Raw genomic sequence first — 16,564 nt, 5'->3', positions numbered from 1 at the left:
CACCTCCTTCAATGCTTACTTCCTCTTGATCTTGTGTGTGTATTGCAGCCACTTGCTTTGTTTCTAATTGCCTGGTAAGCTCTGCTAGTTGCTTGGCAAACACCTTGTTTTGGGCTAGAATTGTATCAACATGGTTCAGCTCCATGACTCCCTTAGTGTTGTGCCTTTCTGATGCATAGTAGTACTCATTCTCAGCCACTGTCTCAATCACTTCAATGGCCTCTTCCACAGTCTTTTTCCTGTTCAATGAACCTCCTGATGAATGGTCCACAGCCTTCCTTGATTCATAAGAGAGTCCATCATAGAAAATATGCAATTGCACCCAATCATGGAACATGTCTGGTGGGCATTTCCTTGTCAAATCCTTGAATCTCTCCCATGCCTCGTAGAGAGTTTCACCATCTTGTTGTCTAAAAGTCTGAACCTCAGATCGAAGCCTATTGACCTTTTGTGGAGGGTAGAAACGTGCCAGAAACTTGCTTTCCACCTCATCCCATGTTGTTAGACTCCCCCTTGGGAATGATTCCAGCCACTTAGCTGCTTTGTCCCTAAGTGAAAATGGGAACAAAAGCAGTTTATAGGCATCTTCCTGGACTCCATTGGACTTCACAGTGTCACAAATTCTCAGGAATTTTGTGAGATGTTGGTTGGGATCTTCGTTAGCACTCCCACCAAATGAACAATGATTCTTCACAAGTGATATGAGCTGTGGTTTGAGCTCAAAATTGTTGGCCTGAATGGGTGGCTTCTGAATGCTGCTACCACAATTCCCAGAGGTTGGGTTTATGTATGAACTAAGAACCCTCCTCTCAGGAATGGCATTGTTTCCATCAGCCCTCTCATGGTTGTGAACTTCTCTATCCATGTTGAGATCTAGAGCTTCCTCAAAATTGTCCTCAGATTCTCCTTCAGATTCTTCTTCTCCCAGTACTCTCTTCCCTCTTGCTTCCCTTCTAAGTCTATGAAGGGTCCTCTCTGGTTCAGTAAATGGAGGAGTTGATGTCTCTCCTCTCCTACCTGTCATACAAGAACACAGCACAGGCAACAAACAAGTGAAATACTCTTGGTTAATGGAAGAGTATGGTTAGAGCAATTGAGGAATTAATTCAAACAGTTAGTGAGTCAGTGAGTTAGTTGCTTGAATTTAAAGGCATAAAGAAAGAAAGCATGTAACAAAGTGCAGAAATTAAAATTCAACAAGTAACTTGTACTGAATTAATCAAAACAAAAAAAAAATGCTCAATCTAGTTAACTTCCAATTGGAGAATTGTCAATCGAAAACCAATCCCCGGCAACGGCGCCATAAACTTGATGCGCATAAACTTGTTATGCTACGATTTAGGAAATTGCACGATCGGCAAAATTCCTTTCGGCAAGTGCACCGGTTATCGTCGTCAAGTAAAAACTCACAATAGAGTGAGGTCGAATCCCACAAGGATTGGTTGAGTGAGCAATTCGGATTAGAAGTGTGTTCTAGTTGAGCGGAATCAAGATTTAGATGAGAATTTGCGGAATGTAAAATTGGCGGGAAACGTAAATGACAAGGAATTGAAATGGCGGAATCTTAAATTGCGTGAATTAAACAGCAGAATGTAAATTTGCTGAAAGTAAAAGGGAATGGGGGTGATTGCAAGAATTGAGTTGCGGAATGTAAAGAGAAATAGGAAATCAGAAATGGGGAATTCATTGGGTGTTAGGAGATATTGAGATCTCCGAATCAAAGCATGAATATCTCTTCTTCAACCAATGCGTTCATTAAATTTTTCTTGGCAATCTTATATGATTGGATCCCAATCCCTTGGCTCACCAATTCTCTCTAAAAACAAACAAATTCCCAATCCCTTGGTTTAAATGTTCATAAGAAAAGATGATGCTCATTCACTGATTATACCACACAGTTTCATGAACCACAATTTGGTAGGATTACATGTCACAATATCCATCCAAACCCCAATTCAATTCACTGTGAGAAAGCTTCTCTAGCATGAATCCTCCATTCCTTTCCCAAGGTTCCGAAGGATTCCAATTATGGGTAGTTTCTTTCCCAAGACAACTACCCAATGGAATTAGAACGAGAAGCTTTCTAACAAAATTTAAGAGAAAAGATTGAAGAAGAAGATAAACTATTATTGATTCATTGAATTACAATAGAGCTCCCTAACCCAATGAAGGGGTTTAGTGAGTCATAGCTCTGAATTCAATTACAAAGATATGAAAACTAGCTAAAAGTGAAGGTAAAAGTCCTTTCTAACTTAAATTCTACCCTATTTATACACTTTCTATATTGAGCTTCTGTTGAGTTTCTTGGGCTTTGAGGCCTCTCCCTGCTTTCCTTTTGCCTTGGGTTTATGATCCATAATCTTGATGAGGTTGTTGATCCAAATTCTGTAACATTCATTGAGCCAACTTAGTGATAATCAAATAATGACACATGACTCAATAAATTGCGGTTTCAAACTCATCAATCCTTCAGGCCCAATCCCATAAACCATGATATTCAATTGGGTTTCATACCAGAGTAAGTTTAAGTTAATGTTTGTGCTCAAAGACTAACTTAAACCGCAATATTTTTGGCCCAGAAACCTTTTCCAAGAGTGGCGTTTAAGTTGCAGTTTAAGCTTAAACTGCAGCTTAAACGCCAGACACTTCCAGTGAGGCCTTTTGTAGAAGCACATTTAAGCTTCAGTTTAAGGTTAAACTGAAGCTTAAACGTGGAAATGGAAGAAGGCAGCCCTGGAGAGTCATGTAGTTGAACACGTTTAAGCTTCAGTTTAAGGTTAAACTGAAGCTTAAACGTGGAGATAGGAAGGGCAGCCCTGGAGGTCGAACACGTTTAACCTCCAGTTTGAGGTCAAACTGGAGGTTAAACGTGGAAGCTTTGAATGGTAGCCCTGGAGGTGTCGAACACGTTTAACCTCCAGTTTGAGGTCAAACTGGAGGTTAAACGTGGAAATGGAGAGAGCAACCCTGGAGGAGAAAAGCTGTCGAACACGTTTAAGCTCCAGTTTGAGGTCAAACTGGAGCTTAAACGTGGAAATGGCTCCCTGGTGCACTTCCCCTTTCTGGCGTTTAACCTCCAGTTTAAGGTTAAACTGGAGGTTAAACGTGGAACTCCTTGCTGAGTGGCATTCTCATTCTGGCGTTTAACTTCCAGTTTGAGGTCAAACTGGAGGTTAAACGTGGAATGCTTCTTTGGTGAGACTTTCCATTCTGGCGTTTAACCTCCAGTTTGAGGTCAAACTGGAGGTTAAACTTCAATTCAAGCATTTCTCATCCTTCATGGTTTTGGTGTTTAAGCTCCATTTTAGGCTTAAACTGGAACTTAAACTCCACATGTGATATTCAAGCTTCCTTTATTGATTTTGTTGCTTCCTTGCTTAGCCTCTTCTTCCCTGAAATCATCCAAACAATTGCATCAAAGTCTTGCAAAATTTCATGAGAAATCTTCCATTCATAGCATTCAAGTAATATAACTAAAACTCATGGAATTTGCATCAAAATCATATTGTTTGGATGGTTCATTGCTTTGTTCTTCATTTAACCCTTTTTGGTTACTTTAAGCTCAAGAAAATGCATAAAACAACTAAAACTAACAGAGAAATGCTAGTGAAACTAGCCTATGATGCCTTGGCATCACCTAGCACTCGCGAGTTTGAAGCTCGTCACAGTCATCCCATCCCAGATCCTACTCGGAATACCACAGACAAGGTTTAGACTTTTCGGATCTCAAGAATGGCCACCAATAATTCTAGCCTATACCACGAAGGTTCTAATCTTAGATTAGAAACCCAAGAGATATGCACTCAAGCTTTTGCAGATAGAACGGAGGTGGTTGTCAGGCACGCGTTCATAGGTGAGAATGATGATGAGTGTCACGGATCATCACATTCATCAGGTTGAGGTGCAAGTGAATATCTTAGAATAGGAACAAGCGTGATTGAATGAAAAATAGTAGTAATTGCATTAATTCATCGAAACACAATAGAGCTCCTCACCTCAACCATGGAGTTTAGAGAGTCATGCCATAGAGAATACAAGTTCTGATGTAAAATGTCATGAGGTACAAAATGAATCTCTAAAAATGGTTTTTATAATGAACTAGTGACCTAAGGTTACAGAAAATGAGAAAGCTAGAATAGTTAGTGTAGAAATCCACTTCCGAGGCCCACTTAGTGTGTGCTTGGGCTGAGAATTGAAGCTTTCATATGTAGAGACTTTTCTTTGAGTTAAATGCCAGCTTTTGTGCCAGTTTGGTCGTTTAACTCCAGTTTTTATGCCAGTTCTGGCATTTAACACCAGAATAGGGTAGAAAGTGGGCATTTAAACGCCAGTTTGCCTCATCAAGTATGGACTATTATATATTACTAGAAAGCCCATGATGTCTACTTTCCAACGCAATTGAGAACGCGCCAATTGGAGTTCAGTAGCTCCAGAAAATCCATTTCGAGTGCAGGGAGGTCAGAATCCAACAGCATCTGCAGTCCTTTCTCAGCCTCTGAATCAGATTTTTGCTCAGGTCCCTCAATTTCAGCCAGAAAATACCTGAAATTACAAAAAAATACAAAAACTCATAGTAAAGTCCAGAAATGTGATTTTTAAATAAAAACTAATAAAAATATAATAAAAATTAACTAAAACATACTAAAAACTATATAAAAACAATGCCAAAAAACGTATAAATTATCCGCTCATCACAACACCAAACTTAAATTGTTGCTTGTCCCCAAGCAACTAAAAACAAAATAAGATAAAAAGAAGAGAATATACAATGAATTCCAAAAATATCTATGAAGATCAGTCTTAATTAGATGAGCGGGGCTATTAGCTTTTTGCTTCTGAACAGTTTTGGCATCTCACTTTATCCTTTGAAGTTTAGAATGATTGGCTTCTATAGGAACTCAGAATTCGGATAGTGTTATTGATTCTCCTAGTTCAGTATGTTGATTCTTGAACACAGTTACTTTATGAGTCTTGGCCGTGACCCTAAGCATTTTGTTTTCCAGTATTACCACCGTATACATAAATGCCACAGACACATAACTGGGTGAACCTTTTCAGATTGTGACTCAGTTTTGCTAGAGTCCCCGGTTAGAGGTGTCCAGAGCTCTTAAGCACACTCTTTTTGCTTTGGACCACGACTTTAACCGCTCAGTCTTAAGCTTTTCACTTGACATCTTCACGCCACAAGCACATGGTTAGGGACAGCTTGGTTTAGCCGCTTAGGCCAGGATTTTATTCATGTGGACCCTCCTATCCACTGATGCTCAAAGCCTTGGATCCTTTTTATTACCCTTGCCTTTTGGTTTAAAGGGCTATTGACTTTTTCTGCTTGCTTTTTCTCTCTTTTTTTCTTTTCTTTTTTGCAAGCTTTATATTCACTGCTTTTTCTTGCTTCAAGAATCAATTATATGATTTTTCAAATTATCAAATAACATTTTTCCTTTTTCTTTATTCTTTCAAGAGCCAACAATTTTAACATTCATAAACAACAAATTCAAAACTATGCACTGTTCAAGCAATCATTCAGGAAACAAAAAGTATTGCCACCACATCAAAATAATTAAACTATTTTAAAATTAGAAATTCATGTACCTCCTTTTCTTTTGTAATTAAAAACATTTTTTATTTAAGAGAGGTGAAAGAATTACGGGACATTCATAACTTTAAGGCATAGACTCTAATTTTTATTTATTATTTAATTAAAATAATATAAAATAGATATAGAAGCAGATAAATAATAATAAAAGAAAGGAAATTAAAGACATAAAGACAAATGACTCTAATACTAATACTCATGTACTTTAAAATAGATAAAAGGTTATCACAGAGTTAGGACTCAACAACCTGCAGTGGGAGAGGTAAGTACTCCTTCAAGTTGTGGGACGCCTGGCTCTTCAAGGGAGAGCTTCTGGCGCTTCAGCTCCTCTAGCTCACGCCCCTACTTCTCCTGTTCCTTAAGTAGCTTGCAAAGCATGCTGTTTTGATTTTGTTGTTCCTCCTTAAGTTGATCCATAGCTTCTTGCAACTTGGTGACAGATGCTTCTAAGCGGGTCCAATAGTCAATTTGAGGGATCTCTAGGAGGAACTCCTGCGCCCTCCGTTTGATGGAGTTATCTTGCATTTGTTGTCCTTCCATTGACTTCTTGATGATTGGGTGCTCGACTGGGATGAACTCATCTATTCCCATCTTCACCCCAGCATCTTTGCACAGTAGAGAGATTAAGCTTGGGTAAGCCAATTCGGCTTCAGTGGAGTTCTTATTTGCAATTGTGTAAATCTCACAAGAAATCAGATGATGAATCTCCACTTCGTTTCCCAACATAATACAATGAATCATCACTGCTCTTTTGATAGTGACCTTAGAGCGGTTGCTAGTGGGAAGTATAGAATGCCCAATGAAGTCCAACCAGCCCCTTGCGACTGGTTTGAGATCTCCTCTCTTGAGTTGGTTATCCACTTAGTTCCAGGGAGGCATATGTCCTCTAGAACTTGGTCCAACCCCTTATCTACTCTCACCATTCTCCTATTAAAGGATTCTGGATCATCTTGTAGTTGAGGCAGTTTGAAGACCTCTCTTATTTTGTCCAAGTGGAAGTAAATAATCCTCCCTCTGACCATAGTTCTAAAGGTATGAAAGGTGGTTCTAGTTATTCTCTGCTTATCTGTCAGCCATAGATTTGAGTAGAATTCCTTAACCATGTTTCTCCCCACCTTTGTCTCAGGATTAGCTAGATTTCCCAGCCTCTGTTTTGAATCTGTTCTTGGATCTTTGGGTATTCGTCTTCTTTCAGATCAAATTTAACTTCCGGGATCACTGACCTCAGACCCATTATTTTGTGGTAATGGTCTTCATGTTCTTTGGTTAAGAACCTCTCTTGATTCCAAAGACTCTTTGGAGTATTCTCTTTCTTGCCTCTTGAATTGGTTTGTTTTCCCTTAGGAGCCATGATCTTAATAAGTCTTAGCTCGGTGATCACGGAAAAACACACCAAACTTAAAGGTTTGCTTGCCCTCAAGCAAAAGAAAAGAAAGGAGAGAGATAGAAGGAGAGTCAAATTCGAATGGTGGAGAGATGGGGATGGCCGAATGTGTATTTATAAGTGGAGGGGAGGGATTTCAAAAATTTGAAAAAGATATGATATAAAGATATGATTGGTGAAAAAAATAGAATCATGAAGACAATTTATATAAAAATTCTATAAATATTAATTAAAAAGTAAATAACTTGCTAATGGTTGTGTTGCCTCCCAGTAAGCGCTTCTTTATTGTCTTTAGCTGGACCTTGACTGAGCTTTATTCTAGTCTCAGTTTTGAGCATTCTTGCTCAAAATTGCTTTCAAGATAATGTTTGATTCTCTGTCCATTAATAATAAACTTTTTGTCAGAGTCAATATCCTGAAGCTCAACATATCCATATGGTGACACACTTGTAATCACATATGGTCCCCTTCACCGGGATTTTAATTTTCCGGGGAATAATTTGAGCCTAGAGTTAAATAGCAGAACCTTCTATCCTGGTTCAAAGACTCTAAATGACAGTTTTTTATCATGCCACCGTTTTGCTTTTTCATTATAAATTTTTGCATTTTCAAAAGCATTGAGTCTAAATTCCTTTAGTTCATTCAGCTGGAGCAATCTTTTCTCTCCAGCTAACTTAGCATCCAGGTTTAGGAATCTGGTTGCCCAGTAGGCCTTATATTCTAGTTCCACAGGCAGATGACAGGCCTTGCCATACACAAGCTGGTATGGAGAGGTTCCTATAGGAGTCTTGAATGATGTTCTGTATGCCCACAGAGCATCATCCAAGCTTTTTGCCTAATCCCTTCTACGAGCAATTACAGTCCATTCTAGGATTCTTTTTAGTTCTTTATTAGAGACTTCAGCATGCCTATTTGTCTGTGGATGATATGGAGTTGCTACTTTGTGGCTAATTCCATATCGGACCATAGCAGAGTAAATCTGTTTATTGCAGAAATGAGTGCCCCCGTCACTGATTAGTACTCTGGGACACCAATCTGCTGATGATATGTTTCTGGAGGAACTTTAGCACTGTCTTAGTATCATTAGTGGGTGTGGTAATTGCTTCTACCCATTTAGATATGTAGTCTACTGCCACCAGAATGTAAGTGTTTGAGTATAATGGTGGGAAAGGACCCATGAAGTCAATACCCTATACATCAAACAACTCAATCTCTAAGATCTCTTGTTGAGGCATGGCATAACCATGAGGTAAGTTGCCAGCTCTTTGGCAACTGTCACAGTTACGCACAAACTCTCGGGCATCTCTATAGAGAGTAGGCTAGTAGAAGCCACATTGGAGGACCCTAGTGGCTGTTCGCTCACTCCGAAATGTCCTCCATACTGTGATCCATGGCAATACCATAGGATCTTCTGTGCCTCTTCTCTAGGCACGCATCTGCGGATCATTCCGTCTGCACATCTCTTAAAGAGATATGGTTCATCCCATAAATAGTACTTTGCATCATAAATTAGTTTTTTCGTTTGCTGCCTGCTGTACTCCTTGGGTATGAACCTCACAGCTTTATAATTTGCAATGTTTGCAAACCATGGTGCTTTCTGAATGGCGAAGAGTTGCTCATCTGGAAAGGTCTCAGTAGGAGGGAGGAACGCCCCTGCTACTGGTTCTATTTGGGACAGGTGATCAGCTACCTGGTTCTCTGTCCCTTTTCTGTCTCTTATTTCTATATCAAACTCTTGCAGAAGCAACATCCATCTTATGAGCCTGGGTTTTGAATCCTGCTTTGTGAGTAGATATTTAAGAGCAGCATGGTCAGTATACATAATCACCTTTGAACCTACTAAATAGAATCTAAACTTGTCAATGGCATAAACCACTGTAAGCAACTCTTTTTCTGTGGTTGTGTAGTTTTTTTGTGCGTCATTTAGAACACGGCTGGCATAGTAAATAACATGTAGAAGCTTGTTATGCCTCTATCCCAGCACTGCACCAATGGCATGGTCACTGGCATCACACATTAGTTCGAATGGTAATGTCCAGTCTGGTGCAGAAATAACTGGTGCTGTGACCAGCTTAGCTTTCAGAGTTTCAAACACATGCAGACACTGTGTGTCAAACACAAATGACGTGTCAGCAGCTAGCAGATTGCTCAGAGGTTTTGCAATTTTTGAAAAATCCTTTATAAACCTCCTATAGAATCCTACATGCCCCAGAAAGCTTCTGATTGTCATAGCATTGGCAGGTGGTGGTAATTTGTCAATTACCTCCACTTTAGCTTGATCCACCTCTATTCCCTTATTTGAAATTTTAAGCCCAAGGACAATTCCTTCAGTCACCATAAAGTGACATTTTTCCCAGTTTAAAACTAGGTTGGTCTCTTAGCATCTTTTCAAAACAAGTGCCAAATGGTCAAGGCAGGAGCTGAATGAGTCTCCAAATACTGAAAAGTCATCCATGAAGACTTCCAAAAATTTCTCTACCATATCAGAGAAGATAGAGAGCATGCACCTCTGAAAGGTTGCAGGTGCATTGCACAGACCAAAAGGCATCCTTCTATAGGCAAATACTCCAGAAGGACCTGTGAATGCTGTTTTCTCTTGGTCCTGAGGATCCACTGCAATTTGGTTGTAACCTGAATAGCCATCCAAAAAGTAGTAATATTCATGACCTGCTAGTCTCTCTAGCATCTGGTCTATGAATGGTAAAGGAAAGTGATCCTTCCTGGTGGCTGTATTGAGCCTTCTGTAATCAATACACATACGCCACCCTGTAACTATTTTTGTAGGAACCAGTTCATTCTTTTCAATATGAACCACTGTCATACTTCCCTTCTTGGGGACAACATGGACATGGCTCACCCAGGGGCTATCAGAAATAGGATAAATGATCCTAGCCTCCAGTAGCTTGGTAACCTCTTTCTGCACCACCTCCTTCATGGATGGGTTTAGCCACCTCTGTGGTTGAACCACTGGCTTAGCATCATCCTCCAATAGGATCTTGTGCATGCATCTTGCTGGGCTAATGCCCTTAAGATCACTTATGGAGCACCCAAGAGTTGTCTTGTGTGTCCTTAGCACTTGAATTAGTGCTTTCTCTTCTTGTAGATTTAAAGCAGAGCTTATGATAACCGGAAAAGTGTCACCTTCTCCCATAAATGCATATTTCAGGGATGGTGGTAGTGGTTTGAGCTCGGGTTTAGGAGACTTATCCTCTTTCTGAGGAATTCTCAGAGGTTCTTTTATTTCCTCTGGCTCCTCCAGATCAGGCTGAACATCTTTAAAGATGTCCTCTAGCTCTGATTCGAGACTCTCAGTCATATTGATCTCTTCTACCAAAGAGTCAATAATATCAGCGCTCATGCAGTCATTTGATGTGTCTGGATGCTGCATAGCTTTGACAGCATTTAACTTGAACTCATTCTCATTGATTCTCAGGGTCACTTCCCCTTTTCATACATCAATAAGAGTTCGTCCAGTTGCTATGAAAGGTCTTCCTAGAATGAGAGTTGCATCCTTGTGCTCCTCCATCTCCAGCACTACAAAGTCAGTGGAAAAGGAAAATGGCCCAACCTTGACAATCATGTCCTCAATTATACCTGATGGATATTTAATGGAGCCATCAGCCAGTTTGAGGCATATTCGGGTTGGTTTGACTTCTTCAGTCAAGCCAAGCTTTCTGATAGTGAATGCAGGTATTAGGTTGATACTTGTCCCAAGATCACATAGAGCTGTTTTGGTACAAGCACCCTCTAATGTGCATGGTATCATAAAGCTTCCGGGATCTTTAAGCTTCTCTGGTAAGCTTTTCAGAATGATTGCAATGAATTCTTCAGTGAGGAAAACTTTTTCAGTTTCTCTCCAATCCTTCTTATGACTTAAGATTTCTTTCATGAACTTAGCATAAGAGGGTATTTGCTCAAGTGCCTTTGCAAACGGGATCTTTATTTCAAGAGTCCTGAGGTAGTCTGCAAAGAGGGCAAATTGTTTATCCTGTTCCGCTTGGTGGAGTTTCTGAGGATAAGGTATCTTGGCTTTGTATTCCTCAACCTCATTTGCTGCAGGTTTATTTCCTACAGAGGCAGGTTGAGAAGCCATCTTAGGAGGGTTACAATCAGCACTTGTAGGTGTCTGATCCCTCGCTGGCGTTTGAACACTAGGAGTAGAGGTTGGATGGGCGTTTAACGCCAATTTTCTACCCTTTTCTGGTGTTTGAACGCCAGAACTGGGCAAGGAATGGGCGTTTAACGCCAACTTTTCTCCCTTTTTCTGGCGTTTGAACGCCAGAAGTGGGCATTCACTGGGCGTTTGACGCCAATTTTTCACCCTTTTCTGGCGTTTGAACGCCAGAATTATTCCTCTCTGGGATCTTGCTGTCCTCAGAGGGATTTTGGACAGTGGTTTGGTCATTCTCTGTCAGTTGTTCCTTTCTTGGCTTTTTGCTACTTTGAGCTGAATTATTCAATGTCTTCCCGCTCCTTAGTTAAACAGCTTGGCATTCTTCTGTTATCTGTTTAGATAGCTGTTGTCTTGTCTGATTCAATTGTGCTTCCATATTCTTGTTAGCATTTTTAGTGTCTTGGAGTATCTCTTTAAATTCTGCTAATTGTTTTGTCATAAGGAACAATTGCTGATTAAGTTCAACAATCTGTTCTTGAGGATTAGGATCAGTAGTTACTGCCCTAGCCTCTTCTTTTATGGAGGACTCACTGCTTGAGTACAGATGTTAATTTATAGCAACCGTATCTATGAGTTCTTGAGCCTCTTCAATCGTCTTTCTCATGTGTATAGATCCACTAGCTGAGTAGTCTAGAGATAATTGAGCTTTTTCTGTAAGCCCATAGTAGAAGATGTCTAACTGTACCCACTCTGAAAATATTTCAGAGGGACATTTCCTTAGCATCCCTCTGTACCTCTCCTAGGCATTATAAAGGGATTCATGATCCTTTTGTTTAAAGCCTTGGATGTCCGGCCTCAGCTGTGTCATCCTTTTTGGAGGGTAAAATTGATTCAGGAATTTGTCTGATAACGGTTTCTATGTTTTTATGCTTACTGTGGGTACCGGTTATTTAACCACCTCTTAGCTTGATCTTTTATAGTAAATGGAAATAGTAATAATCTGTAGACATCCTGATCCACTTCTTTATCACGTACTGTGTCAGCAATTTGTAAGAACTGTGCCAGAAACTCAGTAGGTTCTTCCTATGGAAGACCGGAATACTGGCAATTTTGCTGCACCATGATAATGAGCTGAGGATTTAGCTCAAAACTGCTTGCTTTGATGGGAAGTATACAGATGCTACTCCCATATGCAGCTGTAATGGGGTTAGCATATGACCCCAGAGTCCTTCTGGACTGTTCATTTCCACTTATGTCCATGATGAAAAAAAGGGATTGATATGAATTGCAGATAAATTATATTTTTATTTTTATTTTATTTAATTAAAAGTAACCGAATAAAATAAAATAAAATAATTGGAAAATAAAATAAAAGTTTCGAAAACTAAAATACTTGATTAATTAAGAAAATTTGAAAAATCTTGGATATGATTTTTGAAAAAGATTTGAATTTTGAAATTCCAAACTAAGATAAGATAAAATAAGAAGTTTTAAAATAAAAATATGAATTTTTAAAGGTAGAATTCGAAAATCAAGTAAAATAAGAGAAAAGATATTTTTTAATTTAATGAGGAAAGAGAAAAACAATAAAATGACACCAAACTTAGAATTTTTAGATCAAAACAAAGAAAACAGACAAAAAAAACTTTGAGTGTCAAGATGAACACCAAGAACACTTTGAAAGTCAAGATGAACACCAAGAACAAATTTTGAAAATTATTAAGGAAATAGGGACACAAAGGACACCAAACTTAAAAATTTTTATACTTTAGACACTAATAATTCTAAAATGCTCAAGAAAAACAAGGAAAGACACAAAACAAGAAAGACTAAAGATCAAACAAGAAAAATAAACAAGAATAACTTGAAGATCAATAAAGAACTAACAACATGTAATTCGAAAAAATGAAAGCAAAATAAAAACATGCAATTGATACCAAACTTAAAATATAAAACTAAACTCAAATAAAAGACTCAAATTTAGTGACTCTAAACCAACAAAAATAAATTATTCCTAATCTAAGAAATAAAATAAACCGTCAGTTGTCCAAACTCAAACAATCCCCGGCAATGGCGCCAAAAACTTGGTGCACGAAATCACAATCACACTTTTGCAATTCCGCACAACTAACCAGCAAGTGCACTGGGTCGTCCAAATAATACCTTACGTGAGTAAGGGTCGATCCCACGGAGATTGTTGGCTTGAAGCTAGCTATGGTTATCTTGTAATTCTTAGTCAGGATATCTGTAATGATTCTTAGTTTTAATTGTAAAAGGTAAAAGAACATGAAATAAACACTTGTTATGCAGTAATGGAGAACAGGTTGAGGTTTTGGAGATGCTCTGTTTTCTGAATCTTTGCTTTCTTACTGTCTTCTTCTTCACGCACGCAAGGCTCCTTCCATGGCAAGCTGTATGTTGGTGGATCACCGTTGTCAATGGCTACCATCCGTTCTCACTGTGAAAATGGTCCAAATGCGCTGTCACTGCACAGCTAATCATCTGTCGGTTCTCACTCATATTGGAATAGGATCCATTGATCCTTTTGCGTCTGTCACTACGCCCAGCACTTGCGAGTTTGAAGCTCGTCACAATCATCCCATCCCAGATCCTACTCGAAATACCACAGACAATGTTTAGACTTTCCGGATCTCAAGAATGGCTGCCAATAATTCTAGCCTATACTACGAAGGTTCTAATCTTAGATTAGAAACCCAAGAGATATGCACTCAAGCTTTTGCAGATAGAACAGAGGTGGTTGTCAGGCACGCGTTCATAGGTGAGAATAACGATGAGTATCACGGATCATCACATTCATCAGGTTGAGGTGCGAGTGAATATCTTAGAATAGGAACAAGCGTGATTGAATGGAAAACAGTAGTAATTGCATTAATTCATCGAAACACAGCAGAGCTCCTCACCCCCAACCATGGATTTTAGAGACTCATACCGTAGAGAATACAAGTTCTGATGTAAAATGTCATGAGGTACAAAATGAATCTCTAAAAGTGGTTTTTATAATGAACTAGTGACCTAAGGTTACAGAAAATGAGTAAGCTAGAATAGTTAGTGTAGAAATCCACTTCCGGGGCCCACTTGGTATGTGCTTGGGCTGAGCATTGAAGCTTTCACATGTAGAGATTTTTTTTGGAGTTAAACACCAGCTTTTGTGCCAGTTTGGGCGTTTAACTCCAACTTTTATGCTAGTTCTTGCGTTTAACGCCAGAATAGGGTAGAAAGTGGGCGTTTAAACGCCAGTTTGCGTCATCAAATATGGACTATTATATATTACTGGAAAGCCCAGGATGTCTACTTTCCAACGCAATTGAGAACGCGCCAATTGGACTTCAGTAGCTCCAGAAAATTCATTTCGAGTGCAGGGAGGTCAGAATCCAACAGCATCTGCAGTCCTTTCTCAGCCTCTGAATCAGATTTTTGCTCAGGTCCCTCAATTTCAGCCAGAAAATACCTGAAATTACAGAAAAACACAAACTCATAGTAAAGTCCAGAAATGTAATTTTTAAATAAAAACTAATAAAAATATAATAAAAATTAACTAAAACATACTAAAAACTATATAAAAATAATGCCAAAAAGCGTATAAATTATCCGCTCATCACCTATATAAAGGCATCAGTTGCATTTTAGTAGAGATTTATTTAGGCTACAGTAGTAGCAGGCAGCAGTAGGAGTAGGAGTAAGAGTAGAATAGAAGGCTCTATTGAAACACTTTTATTTTTATGCACTTTTACATTCCAATATTGACTTCAATTTCGCTTATGCAATTTCAATTTCTGATAATCCTCTTCTGCAAATTTTTCTTTCTGCAATTTTATATTTGAGTTTGCTTGAGCTGAGTTTAATTTCTATGCAATTTAAATTTCCTGTATCTTTGTCTCTCTGCCAATTTACTTTCATGCAATTTTAAGCTTCTGCAATTGTTCTGAGTTCTGATCTACTACTTTCTTTAATTTTCCTGCACCCAACTCCCTTTATATTTGCTGCAATTTACTTTTCTTACTCTTTAAGCTTCTATTGATTTACATTCTGCACTTTACATTCACTGCAATTTACTTTCTGCTGAATCAATTTCACCCAATTCACCACTGTTAGCTTAACTAGACTAATCACCTCACTAAACTTGCTTGATCTATCAATCCCAGTGGGATCGACCTCACTCTTGTGAGTTATTACTACTTGATGCGATCTGGTACACTTGCCGGTGAGTTTGTGTGGAATCGTCTTTCCCTCATCAGTTATGACAAGGATGCGATTCCATAACTCATCCTAAGTCAAGGTTCCATTTATGTTTTGAACCACATTTTCATCATTTTAAAGCACTACTTGTCCATATGACATAGATAGTTCTTTTATTCCTTTATTAGTTTATTAATTGTAATTTTGATTGTTCTTTTATTCCTTTAATTGTTCACCTTATTATTGAAACCCCCTTGATTTTCACAACCAAAATTGTACGCTCGTTGTCACTAGTTCCTAGGGAAGATGACCCGAGGTTTAATTACTCTCGGTTATTTTAAATTGAATTAAACTCTGATTGACGGGATCTAATAGCCGGTTTGAACTATACTATCGACGAAATGATTCTTGTTTTGAAAAATTCTAAATCACCGCAAAATCCCATTCATCAGGCCCCATTGTCCTTTTTCATTAAGAAACTGACTTTATACCTCCTGCAGCTACAGTCATGATCTTTCATACTGAGTTTTAGATTTGTCATATTGAAAGAAAACTATATGCTATTTTAGAGTTGTCATATTTCTGGAGGTATAGAGCACAGTTAGAAGCCCCTTTTAATTTGTTTAATGGAAAATTACATTGATCTGTGTCATATTTGTTGAAATTCAATTTAACTCTTCTTTATTTCTAAACGCATACACTCATCTCTCAAAGTCTTTCACCTGGGAGCATTAGCAAAACTTGGAGCAACCATTTCAACATATCTCTTACTGGTTGTCAGGGTAAAACCTATATATATATATATATATATATATATATATATATATATATATATATAGCGATCATGAGTATGGATGTTGTTTTGCATTCATTCAAGGAAGCAGAGTTTCATACCTTTGACTCTTGCATGTTGGACAACTATGCAAGTATGTTCTATTCATGATAGTACATAGTGTTTTTGCGGCTTTTGTTCAATTCATGATTAAGGAGGAGCTTGTTAAGGGTTTCATTTCATTGGTTGATAAGAGCAAAAAAGTTGTATCAAATATATAGCTCTAGTACTTGGATTAATTAAATAACACATATATCATATATATCATCAATTCATGCATTATTGTATGTGTTAGTAGCTACTCAGTGTATTGATAATGTATAAACTACTAATTCTTTTATATACCATTCCTTATCCATTTTGTCTTTTCCTACTCTACGTGAACCGGATACATGGCTACAATATAATATAAAAGTTTAATGCCAATAGTTCTACTTATTT

The 16,564-nt window shown here is 38.3% G+C and overlaps 1 non-coding gene across 1 annotated transcript; it reads left to right on the top strand.

Annotated features, from left to right (window-relative positions):
• The first annotated feature begins 335 nt into the window (after nucleotides 1–335).
• Nucleotides 336–439, top strand: LOC112774108 (small nucleolar RNA R71). Its single transcript, XR_003188613.1, has one exon. It is a non-coding gene; the product is annotated as a small nucleolar RNA R71 (small nucleolar RNA).
• Nucleotides 440–16,564: the final 16,125 nt, after the last annotated feature.

The sequence above is a fragment of the Arachis hypogaea genome, chromosome 18 (genome assembly GCF_003086295.3).
Source record: "Arachis hypogaea cultivar Tifrunner chromosome 18, arahy.Tifrunner.gnm2.J5K5, whole genome shotgun sequence".
NCBI lineage: Eukaryota > Viridiplantae > Streptophyta > Magnoliopsida > Fabales > Fabaceae > Arachis > Arachis hypogaea.
Note: the sequence above shows the minus strand (reverse complement) of the source record. Positions and strands in the feature narration are given on the sequence as shown.